Source organism: Rhinatrema bivittatum, chromosome 15 (genome assembly GCF_901001135.1).
Source record: "Rhinatrema bivittatum chromosome 15, aRhiBiv1.1, whole genome shotgun sequence".
Taxonomy (NCBI): Eukaryota; Metazoa; Chordata; class Amphibia; order Gymnophiona; family Rhinatrematidae; genus Rhinatrema; species Rhinatrema bivittatum.
The window spans coordinates 23,239,567-23,252,661 of NC_042629.1; the positions used below are offsets into that span (position 1 = coordinate 23,239,567).

General features: G+C 45.4%; 1 protein-coding gene across 5 annotated transcripts in view; it reads right to left on the reverse strand.

The window, feature by feature from the left end:
* The window catches only part of NRIP1 (nuclear receptor interacting protein 1), a 91,608-nt gene extending 80,812 nt beyond the window's left edge, over nucleotides 1–10,796 (reverse strand). For 3 of the 5 annotated variants that reach the window (XM_029578492.1, XM_029578494.1, XM_029578497.1), the window contains exon 1: nucleotides 10,611–10,796. The gene's annotated coding sequence lies outside the window, so the exon portion shown is untranslated. Of the gene's footprint in view, nucleotides 1–10,127; nucleotides 10,462–10,610 lie in introns of those variants that run through there. The other 2 variants (XM_029578496.1, XM_029578495.1) reach the window with 1 other exon arrangement.
* Between the last annotated feature and the right edge of the window lie 2,299 nt (nucleotides 10,797–13,095).

Consider the following 13,095-nt stretch of genomic DNA (forward strand, 5'->3'; position numbering starts at 1 on the left):
TAATAATAAAACATAACAGACTTGTTTGTTTCATAAAACACCGTTGGGTATGAATGCAACAGATACATGCTTGTGCACAGAAACATCGTCTGCTTGTACCTTGCACAAGACAATTAATACAAACATAGGAGCGTTTGTTACCTTGATAAAGGAAAGGGCATCTCCCAAAGCCCCATCTGTAGTTGAATTGCACTACTTTACCTTCCCACCAGCACAATAGAAACGGTTTTTGAACCATAATTCAACAATTGCGGTAGATAAGTATCGTTCTGTGGCACAGCACGTACCATGCATGGCCAGCAGAGATCTTTATTGATCTTGGAGATCCTGCTCTGGCTCTTCCCACCTAATTTTAAGGATCAGATACATTTTTTTGAGGGCTCTTTGCCCACAGAAACCACAATTCTGTTAAATTGATTCATGAAAAACTCACAAGCAATCTCCCTTTATCAAGCAAATGAAACTATAAGTGCCCCGGTGGACCATACTAGTTTACAAGTACAAAATGACCAGTTAAAAGTCCGTGTGCTGCAAATTTAAAGTTTACAAAACGCACTGCATTTTGGATGCCCAAGTCCATATTTTCAAAAGCTAATTTCCCATTCCGCACCAACAGCAAAGCTCTAGAGAGCAGGATTCAGCTCCTAAGGGGCTCCAGACTCATCAATATTCAGCTGGGAAAAATCCCAATTGTAGCCAAAAACTTTTGAGAAATCTTCCCCTCAGCTTTTTCAGCACTACAGGAAGGTAACAGAATGGTGCTTGGCTTTCTCTTGAACTGCATTTGAGGGAAACTCAAACGGAATCATTTCAAACTCGTTTTGAGGGAAGTTTACATGAAGCTCATAATTAGGGTTGACAACACCGGGCCTAATTTTTAAGTCGTCCATGTAGAACATGCAGGTGCTTTTCCTGCAACTACTTGCAATTACTTTTCAAAGAAAATTAAACTGCATAAGTATGCTAAAAGTGCCTACACTTTTGCACCTGCTATGCATAGAATAGCATGCATGCTTCCGAAATATCATGTGCGTGAGTGGTTTTCCTTCCCTGACCTAAATGCACTCCCCCCGCCCTCCCCCCAACTCAGGAATGCCTCTTTTTAACCCAGCTAAAAGTATGCATGACGTGGAAGCCTGCATGTGCATTTAGAAGGCAATTTTCAGACAGGCCCACTGAGCTGGGTAAATCACTATTTACCAGTTATCAGCTTTGAAAATGACCCTCACTGTGACTAAAATAAGGGGCAGTTTCCATGCTGGAATGGATAGGAAGATTTTCTTTAATCAAACAAATACGAAGTTTAATGTATTAATATGCTACCCATCTTCCCAGACAAGGCTGCACAAGGTGGTGTACACATCCTTTATCAAGGAACAGTCAGCAACCTTACCCCAGAGGCAGCAACATTTTCCTATCGCCAAATATATCAAACCAGAGTGTCATTAAGACTGTCATACTGAGGCAGATTCTTTATCACGTAGTTTTCAGAAAATATTAAAAGTACACAACCAGGAAAAAGGTCAGGCAGGTGTAGCCACTGTAGGAGATCTGGTGTTTATTTTCTGACTCACTCTCTGTGGGAATGCATTTCCCTCAGAAAGCACATTTTGCACAACAGCGCTAGGCTCTACATCCTACTTGCATCCCGACTTGCTTTGCAGTAGCCGAGTTACACTCTGCTGCTTTTTATTTGTGCTTCAAACTTATATGCTATCTTTTTGCATTAAAAGGGACCTCAAAGAACAATAAAAAAATGTATCCACATAAGCTAACATTGTCCTGATGTGGAGTCCATGTTAAGTGCCTGATGCTGTATTAGGGAACAGGTATTAAAGATGAATTGGAGCATAAATTATTTTTCAAACTTTCTCCACGCACTTCACTGGAAACTATTCTCAAATCACTTTTCACATGCATCCTTTACAAAATGATTGAAGATGCTTCCATGCTCAGTCATGCTGAAAGTCAATAAAATAGGTAAAATTAAAAACTTCCAACCATTGCTTTATTCAGCAACATGATGCTAATACCAATCAGGAATAAGTAACTGGGATGAACACTGGGTTGCATATCTATTCATTTTCTATAAATGCACCATCCTGCAACATATATTTATTGCTCAACTCAATCCATGGACTGACGGACAAAGGCTCAGTATGGTAGACCAAGCTAGCATTGTCAACATGGATTATTCAAAAAACTGTTGTCTATGGGCCTGATTTTCAAAAGCATTTACGCATTTTACCCATGTAAATGGGCTTTTGAAAATTGCTGCAATATAGGTCATTAAATTATCAATGTATTTATCTGTTTTAAGTGCACCTAACATGGATAAACAGCTTTTAAAAACTGCTACAATAGTATGTTACATGTGTAACTCCTTTGAAAATTCACCTGTTAACTGCAATTTTAACAAAACAACTCAAGAGCCATAAAGTAAAAATGTTTGCCAGTCATCTTGTTGCGATCCCCCCTGTTGCTGCGCTACAGGTGGTCTCTCACCTTCCTCCGGAGGCCGCTCCGAAGCCAGGGCCTCGCTTGTGTTCCATCCGGGACTTGCTCCAGGGCCTGAGAGGCCTAGCTGTTCCTGTGGCCTGCCTGTGGCTTGCATGCCTCTTCTATTGTGGGTGGGGAGAAGGCGGGGGCGGCCAAAGGCCACCCCGCCCCCAAAGAAACAGGGAGAAACAGACAACTAAAGAAAGGGAAGGAGAATCCATTGCACCCCAGCGCCCGGAGACTACTAGCATGGGACAAAGGAAGGGAAGGTAGGAGGGGTGACAAAACAAGAGGCCACTAGGACACACGTGGCCGAAAAAGCAAGCAGGAGGCTGGAAGCAGGAAGCAGCAGTAGCTGGAACCAGCAGGCAGTAGCAGCAGCAGGGCTCAGGAGTAGCAGCAGGGCTGGAGGCCTAGCGGCAGCTTCAGGGCTGGGGGCTCGAGGGACACCACCACAGGGCTGGAGGCCCAGGAGACTCAAAGGCACAGGGCTGGAGGCCCAAGAGACAGCACTACAGCCCAAGAGAGACAGCACTACAGGGCTGGGGGCCAAGCAGACACAGCTCCAGGGCCTGAGAGGCCTAGCTGTTCCTGTGGCCTGCCTGTGGCTTGCATGCCTCTGTGTTTGGACTTCCTGTTTGGCGACGCCCTTCTCCTAGGGGCCGGCCTGCAGCTCTCTACACCACTTATAGGGCCAGCGGTGGGCAGTCCTGGCAAGCTCCTCCTAGGGAGTTGCCTTCTACCTCCAGTATTTAAGGACTTTCTTGTCATTTGCAATTGGCCTGCGGATCGGGCTCTACAGTTGCCTGTAACCTTGCCGATCCAGGTCTACCGTGGTCTGCCTTGCGTTGATGGCTCTCCGTTCCTGACCTTGCCTTGATGTCTGTTCCTGACCTTGCTTTGATGTCTGTTCCTGAAGCTGCCTGATTCCGTTCCTGTTCCAGTTCCGGGTGTTCCGCCCTATGTCCTCGTCTGGTTCCTGAGCCTTCTGTCCTGTTGGGCCCTGGAGTGGCCAACAGGAGGGATTCGTCCCCCGGGCTCTTGAGCTTCCCTGCCTGCCAGCCGAAGGGGCTTCGGATGTCAGTATCCCAGCATCGGAGTTCCTGTTCGCCTGGATCTTCCGCTTTGTCTTCCCTGCACCCTCCTTTCCTCAGCGTGGTCCGCGACCAGCCTTCCTGGGCTGTGTAGGGCGCGTCTGGGACGGGGTGGTCCGCGACTCAGTCCCACGGGTGGGCTGAGTAGGGCGCCCTGATGGACAGTGCCATGTTTCCTTCCAGCCTTGTCTACGATGTCTGCACCTGCCTTGTCTACGATGTCTGCTTCAGCCCCCATCTGACGTCTTCAGTGTAAAGGACTCTGTCTGCCCTCGCCTCTGTCCGGCCTGCTGCCCATTGCCGTTCCCTGCGGCAGGTCCGAAAGGGCCGGGAACAGTCGGAGGACCGTTCATCAGTCAACTTCCCCGTGTTGGCTACCATGGGCATGCAGGTCCGGCTGAGGGTCGGACTCCCTGCTTCTGTACCCGCCTGGCTCACCATGCCTGCCCAGCTCACCTCCCACGGTGTGGCTGGGGCTCCTCCCTAGCTTTCGCCGTGGCCCAAGGGCTCACCACCAGCGCGAGACGACCACGCACGCTCGTAACACATCTGGTTTGAAAATTTCCTTCTTATGCAGGCACATCTAATTTTTTCCCAGTATGAGGAAAAGTCTTGTTGGTTCATCCCCCGACACCTCACACCCTTTCCTGACTGCCAGAGAAAGAGAGATCAGAGAGGTGAATGTTACATTGCAGAGCCAGGGCTCGCTTGCTGTGGTTAACAAGATTCATTTCAAATCAGGCCTTTTCAACCATGTAACTGCAATTTTTAAACAGGGAAATCACAACAACATTTATTTTTTTTGTTTTGTTTCCCATCTGAAACTGCAAAAACAAACAAAAAAAAACCCCTAAATTTCATCTATTTCCAAAACACAGAAACAAAACACAACAGTAAATGAAAATAAAATAAAACCATAACAAGATTTGGAGAAGAACACTCCTACAAGATCAGAGCTTGCGAGAGAAACTCTCACGCCACCTCTTTAAACGTGTAGAGTGGCTGGTCACAGTCTATCTGCCTGTGAAACGTGGTGTTTTCATTCTGTTAGATACATTTTGCATTCTCTGAGTACCCGCTGTCCTAACAATCAAACCCAAAGCCTCAGAGTCTAATTTTTCTCAGACTCTTCAGTACAAATAACTTGCATTGTAGGCAACAGCAGAAAAAGGCCAGTTGGCCCATCCAGTTTGCCAAATTATTCCTGTTCACACTGCAAAACTATATCCCGGCCAACCAGCCATAGAAGCTTGGCTGCTTGTAGGACAATGGCTTCTTATCCAAATCAGCTCTAGTTTTTTGCTTCATCAATTCTCTCCCATCCTGGGTAGACGAGCCTACCTAGCCAATACTTAAATTCAACACCCAGCCCGCTCCCACAACTAGCACAGCTGTTGCCCGGATATCCAGCTTGCAAGGTTCTTATGGCTTTTGTGACTAGTACTTGGCTATCACCGGTCTGCTGGCAGCAGGGCTGGTGCAAGAGTATTTGGCAGCCTCAGCACCCCCCATCCCCAATGTTGAAATTGATAGCAGCTCCAGCCAGCTCGCCCTTCTTTGGCAGGACTGTTTTTCCCGCCTCTGGACCTTGTGTTGTTAGGATTTTGCTGCCTCCAAAATTTTGGCTCTCTAGGCAACTGTCTCGTTTGCCTAATGAAAGGCACCGGCCCTGGCTGGCAGGGCAGTTTTCTGTAGGGTAAGAAAAAGATGGGACAATTTTTCAGAATGTGATCTTCCACAAAAGATAAAGTTACCTACTTACTAAGTTGTTTAATTAAACCTTGCTATAAAATCCCCATTGAGAGTGAATTGTTTGAAACGAAAAAAAACAAAGGAAGATTCACAATGTTCAGATTGCAGCCCCAGCTGTTCAGCAAGTCGGAACGTTTTCAGAAATATCACTTCTTGTTTCTGGACTCCATATTTCTCTGTCAGTAGGGCAGCCCAAAGCACATTGTTGCTGAGATCTGAGGCCCCTGTACGTTATCCTGCGGTCGCTCTCATTCTTGGTTTATGAATTTATGTATTAAGAAAAATAAATTAAGTGCTGTGTGCCCACGCATCGCAACCCTTCAGTGTGCAGTCAGTACCTCTTCAGGTACGGGCCAGTGCTCATTTAGCTTTAACAATGGCTGATGACATCGTGATGTATGTTCTTGCTACACTGAAAATTCAACAGGTGGAGAAAGTGAATTAAAAAAGGGATTTAAAGGCTTCTTTTTAATTGTCATAGCTTTATTTTTGGTCTTGGGAGATCTTTAGGGCAATTTTCAAATAGCTTGCATATCTATAAAGTAGGCAGGTGCTTTAAGACTGGCATAAAGTTCATATATTAAAAGCAGAAGTGTACTTTGCTCCTTCTCTTGTATGCGGCCAGCCAAGAGGCATGAAATAGCACTTGTGCACGTGTGAAAAATGCCACGCATATGTGCACCGTGATCCCCCATGACCTAAAAATGTCCCTGGGAACAACCTGGGAGAGTACACGCAGCTGTGGGAGCCCCGTGTGCATCCTTTTCTCTGGGACAGGGAAAATTTCTAGTTGTGCCATTCTGAGCCTCCCGATGGCGCATGAGGGTCCGTACGCCGATTTGCAAAGGGAAACTCCCTGCAGACGATCTCTTTGAAAATCTGCATTGGCTGGCTCCAGCTTGAGGGCTTTAAACCCGCAAGTCTGTAGGTGGAAAATGTGCAGGACAAAGCTGCGGAAAGCAGGGCCCAAATGAAATCCCCCTTGGTTGGGTTTTTTTCGGACCCACCTTGGTCCTACCTCCCTGCCCCCCAAATCGGAGCTGCCTGATTTATTTATTTATTTATTTATTAAAGGCTTTTCTATACCGAATTTCTTGATACAAATCAAATCAGCTCGGTTTACATCAAACAATTAGGAACTATAACCAACCAAACAGTAAATACAATTTGAAGGAGAGTAAAGTTACATTATAACAAGGATGTATAACTTGGAGGATGTCAGCAGCGTCCACATTTCCCTCCCCCCCCCCCCCCCCCCAACAGAAGACCCCTGGCAATTTTTAAATTGGCCGTCTCCTTTTTACTCACACAGAATCCCTTTCAAAATTGCTCCCTTTACCCAGGTAAATGGCTTTTAAAATGTGCCTCCTTACAAATATCATATCACACACTCCAGGCTGCGAATTTGACAATTTCAGTGTCCTCCTCTGTTGGTACAGAAACTTGACCACTGGTCTTGTATTTTGAAACAGCACAGGGCAAGCCAAAATCATTTAACTAACGTGTAAGTCTATTATCAATCCAAGGACTCCTCTAAAACATCCAGCCATTAATCATGCCATTTGCACATAACTTGTAATTTGACTTGTATATCGTTTAACCATTTTATTCTTTCCTATTTCTTCCTCTTCACCAAGTTTTGCTACCCTTGTTAATTGTAACTGTACCTTCGGTCACCTCAGTTCTAGTTTGATGTATTTAATGCACTCCCGTTTCATGTAAACCAGCAAGATATGTTCTCATGATTGCCGGTATATAAAAACCTTAAATAAATAAATAAAAATAAATAAATTATGAGTTATTCCCTGCAACTATTGTGAATATAATAAAGCCTGACTTCCTGAGCTCCCCTCACACACTGCAGCTTTCCAGACAATATGTGTTGTCTTTGTAGCAATCCTCTCAGAAACCAAGAGGAATTAGTAATCAACTCATTTCTAAGACCCACTTGAAAATTACAAGTCTTGTCTTATTAAACTGTGCTGGTGGGTTAGAGGAATTAAGCTATCGAGACAGTACACATTACTCTGCTGATTGTGGTTAATGCTCCTCAGAGACCCCTGCTTGCATCCCCTATGGGTAATTCTGTTTCAACTAGATATGCTCTAGGACAAGATGTTTGCTTTTCCTGTTTAACGAAGGAGCAGATCACAGATTAACACACACACAACCACACACACATATTCTAGACTATCTAGGAAGAGGCAGATATCAACAGGTCTCAGGAAGTCAGCTGACCACTAGAGCCTGCACCTCAGCAACCTTTTCTACACTACTGGTCTGTAGCAAGAGTTTCCCCACAAATTCCACTGTTGTATTTCAGAGGGTAAAGTCCCTTTCACGCTGCTATGCAATGCTGGAGATATCCCAGTGGTTATTCACAGTTGCCATGTTAAAGAACTGAGCTAATGTATGCTGTTCTCCTAGAATTCTGAATTTTCCCCAAAACACATTATATATCTTTTTGCTCAAAAACTGCCTCAACTAGATCTATGGCACCCTAAGCCGTCCTTCACAACTGCTCAGGGTGGGTTTCACCGCTGTAACTAGTCCCTCTTCCTACCCCTATGTAGCTTAGTTATTGTGGCAATAGTCCCCTTTCTGAGATGCCCTCTGGCCCATGGCACCAGGCCTGCCCAGCAGGTGTCGATCATAAGCGGTGCCTGGCTCTCCCTCCCTAAGACGACGTCTGCAGCATCCCCAGTCCCTGCCAGTTCACGGAGCAGGAGCCAGGACTGGGAAATTCAACCTGGGCCTTCATCACAGCAGTGTTGCACATGCTGACTGGCCTTCCATAAAACATTTGATTTAAATTATTCTTTTTCTATCTTGTTTTCTCCTTCAGGTTTCATATACTGTATGGAATCTATGTATAATATAAAAAATGTTTCATACTTCCAATAGCTCTGCTGAATAAATGGAATCTCCTAAGTAACAGACCGAGCACATCACCATCGTGAAATTATACACAAGTTACCATTGTAGTAGGTCTCTCTTTTAATAGCCTGTACAATATTCAAAAGAAAAACTAGTTGAAAGAACCCAAACCCGCATTGAAAAAAAAAAAAAAAAAAGATACGTCCACATCTTCCTTCAGCTGGATATATAGGGAGTAACTTTCACCTCCCTGAGACAGGAGTGCTGGCCGATCAAATAATACCTGGGAAAAGTTAAGAGAGAATAATTCTTACTGCCAGGGAGGTCGTTACTCTTGTTTCACCCCCACCTCACTATGTGATTCAGCCAGGAGCACGCCTAAAGCAAGCAGAATGAACCACCTTCTCCTCTGCTGGACAGTTAGGAAACATGTGGCTGAAAACGTCAGGCTCCGAAACCATCACAGAACAGGGGGCTAGAAAAATCCCTGCAGTTTCAGATCCCAACAGGACGGCTCCATCACCACCAGCCGGACAGCTCTGATAACACAGTTAGATTGGGCCACCCTTGGTCTTAAAATGCCAATTTCACTGCATAAATGGAATTCTGGTCTTGTTTTTCCTTTCTTTAGAATGAATGAAATCAAAATTGTAAATCTGTACGCGCATAGGGACAAAGGGTGAACTGACCAAGGCCTGCCCCTGATACCCAAATTCATCTTGTAAGCCCATGAGCAGCAGTCTTCTCAAAGGATGTCACTTATGGAGACAATTAGTCACAAAGCTTTTTTTACTTCCTTACATGATGTGTCACACCAGTGACTACTCCAAACATTCTTCAGAACTAACTCACAGTATTTAAAAAGGGTCGCTGGGATTCAAGAAACCCACATCAGAGAGAAAAAAAAGTCTTTAAAATGTACCTGCATGGCATTACTCCTTGTCAATACATCCCAGATTCTGCACTGTTTTTCCATCACATGATCCAAACTGTTATTTCTCAGTTGGGCTCTAAGTAGCTTGGCATATGATACAGTCAGAAATCTTACTATTTAATTGCAGTGCAAAACATACAGGTCTGAGAAGCCATTTATTCTGTAACATGGAGTGAAGAACCAAGTGTCTTTCCTCCTTCCACCTCTCCTGTGCTGTAACAGATTCTGAAACCCTCACAGATTTCTAGTTGGCAAACCATTAGTGACAGGGCAAGGATTTCCGGTCTTACACTTATCAACAATCCCATGGCGCTTTGATTATCTTGCCCTAAAAACATTTTTTTTTCAGTGCAGATGGCAAAGGCCTTGTAAAATCAAACTATTATTTTCCATGTGTAGGTGAGGCTGCCAGCTCACAACCCTTCCTGCAAAAGCTACTTTACTAAAAATGTCCTCTCCTTTTGATCCACTTCCAATATTAAACCAAATCAGTTGGACTCTCAGTGGGGATGAGTTTACCCCAAAGACATGACATGAGCATAATAATAATAATGATAATAATTAGAAAAAATAAAAAAGGTGCCTCAACAAAAGAACATGCAACGAAATCAAGAACCTTAATTAGAAAATTTAAATGCATACTTCTGAATATAGCAACTTGAGACTTTTCCTGCCATTATTGGCCAAGAGAAATCTATAACAAAAATCTTTAAATTTTACACAGATGTAAAAGAAAAAAATTAAAAATTGAGCAGAACAGCATTACACTGTAACATATATACAACCTCTGAAACAAGCATCTTAGATAATGCAGAAAGGACTGTCAGAAATCTCCAACACACTGTTCCAACCCATAAGCAACAATTATAAATATCTGTATATACAAATGTGATGGCGCACACACACACACACACTGTGAAATCCATACTGGCAATATTAGGTTGCTGTGTGCAGCTCACTTGAGACCTTACCCCAGAATCTACATGAATTCATGCTCCATGCTCACTTTCCACTGGGCAGCTTCCTAGTTAGTGCCTGTGCACATTGCAGACCCTTGGTTTTTTCTTCTCCTCAGCCCAGGAAAACAGCATTTTTGTAGTAGAGGTTTTTCCCTTGAAATAAAATGAGAGAGGAGCACCCAGAGCAATCTTTGCGGTTGTCACTAAAATCCCCATCAGAGCTCTCCCAAGGCTGTGTCTTCTTCAGCAATGCCTTCTCATTTCTCGAGGAAGTTTAGTTCACTGATACTCGGGGTATTATTTGCTGTAAAAAGCAATGGAACCGGAAATAATCCCTCCCTCCTCGGTCTAACATCCCTTCTGCACACAACAACCTCTGCAATGCTTTTTCTCTCTAGCAGATAGCCTCCCCCCTTTCAATCTGGCTAGTTGTGATCGTCAGAGCCCACCCCCGGTCCTGGCCATTTCTGTCCCCAGTGCAATCTTTCCACTTACCCTCCTCGCATTCAGCCCATGCCCGAGGATTACGAGCTCTCTGCCGGCCCCCGCTCCTTGGCTTTCCCTGCTACAAAAGCTCCAGAATGCGCGCCGACCCGATTTCAGGAGAGCAGGGGCTTCTAAACGTGCACTTCTGCTGTGGCTGGGCTGCTGCACGCCAGTCCGTCCCCGCTCCTCTTTGGGTTCGGGGTTCTGCTGCAATGCCTGAGCCTCAAACCCTCCCCTGCCCCTCAGGCCCGCCCTCTTTGCTGCCATTCATGGCTTTAGCCAAGTTTCTTAACCCTGTCAGCCCCACAACCCACCCTGCTGGCCTGGCAAGGTGGCAGAAGCTTCGGCAGGCGCTGTCAAAGTCTGTTGCACCAACTTCTTTTGGTTAGACAAGGAAAACAATTTCATCTTTTGAGGTCACTTAATTAATGGTGACACGCAGCTTGTGCAGAATAGGTATTATTTGTCACATTCAGTCCTGAAACAAAATGTGCTTGCTTAGAATAGGCTGGTTTGTCTAGTTTCTGCTTGCCTGCACACTTGTAAAGCACTGAGTAGGCTGTCACTTTTGATGTTTTCCGGATACCCACCGGTGTAACTATTTTTATAGTACTGGTCAGTACGCTGACAGCATTGAGGTACTTGTGGGAAATGTAAGGCTCCCCAGGGTCAGATAGGAATTTGAGGGGGCTATATATTAGAATTAGGGATGTATATTCCGTTTTAAATTAAATGAAATATTGCCATGGAACACCCGCGTTTTGTTTAGTTTTAAAAAAATACAAATGATATGCATGGAAAAATTTAATTATATAATCATAAAATCAAAACAAAATGATATAACAATAAGAAACATTTTTTTTCCATGCACACATCTACCACTCCATCCTTAGACATACAAACACCCATTCACCCAAATACATCTTTTATTTGCCTTCCAGGCTACTCAGACATAAATATATTTGCCCCATTCCAGGCTGGTTGGAACACTGGTGCAGCAGCTTAGCTCCCTTTACTTCCTATTGGAGCAAGTATAAAACTTTTTTAGTCTTGCGAACATCTAGGACACTTAAATGAGCCAGCTTCTTTTGTGCCTTCCTTTACAGAAGAGTTCCAAAGACCTTTAAGCAACCCCCTGCTATTTTTAAGCAATGACAAAGTTTCCCATGCAAAAGCTGCTTTTAAAAAATCAGTGCCGCTTTTCCTGCTGAGGATCATGGAATGCAGGAGTAGCCTAGTGATTAGAGCAAAGGCCCGGCCTGCACCATTTTGAAAAATGGCCACCACCAGGCCTGGAGCCTAGGGGGCACTTCAACCCCCACTATAGTACCAGGTAATAAATTGTAAGCAATAGGAGGTCCGGAAAGTAGGCTAGGGTGAAGGGGGTCCAGCCTCCAGTGTTGTGGGAGGGTTGTTGCGACTGTCGCTGCTCGACGTCTTCACTCCGCCCTCCTCACCTCTTTGGCGACTCCCTCTTGCTCTAATGGAAGGTTGGCTGCCTCGGCGTCTCTGCCGTCTTCCTCCGGCGTCCCCGGAGTGGCTCAACGCTGCAATCCGCCATGATTCACAAGGGCCTAAGGCCGTGTGCGCGGCGCGGCCCCGACTGATGTACCAGAAGTTGCGCGAACCTCAGGGACATCCCCCTGAGACGACGTCATCAGTACCGGATATATACGGTCTTGGAAATCGCTAACTAATCGAGTTAGCAAAGGTTTGGTACTCGGTTACTCTACCTAAGCTGCTCTGCCTCCTCGGACTTACCAGGGGTACCCGCTTCGCGGGGGCCTCGCTCTCTCTTTGTTTTTCAGGTCACAGTCAGGAACCGGCACTCGCTCCTCGAGTTCTTGGACTGGTTGCTGAATACTCGCTCCTCAAGTACTTGGACTGGTTGCTGAATACTCTTTCTGCCTGGAAGTCATCGCTGTCTACTACAACAGTGAGTTATCTTCTCCCTCTCAGAGCTTTCCCTGGAACCAGGTACTCGCTCCTCGAGGGCCTAACCTATTCCAACACCTGGACTACTTCTAGAGACTATTGTGCGAGTGTTACCATCAAGGCTCTGTTCCTGAACTCTGCATACCCTGCCTACTCACTATATTCAGTTTCTCTACAGCTCAGATATCCAGGATCGCTGTTCCAATACCTGAGGGACTACAGCCCTGCCGGGCACTTCCAGCTCACTACTGCCACCTCTGGCAGTTCAATATACTGTTTAATAAAAGAACTAGTGTGTGTCTGTCTCCATACTCTGAGCCTGACCAGTGGTCCCTCTCGGGATCTTCCCCTGGGGGCGTGGTTATCTGCCACCAGCCCAAGGATCCACCCTCAACTACCTCAAACACCAACAGATTGCTAACTCCATGGATCTGGCACAACTGAGTGCTTTGCAGGCCATACCGGGCCTGGCCCAGTGCATTGTGGAGCAGCAAGATACCTTGGAGAAACTTACTTCAGCGTTTCATCAGCTACACACACAGAAGATTCAAGGCACAGC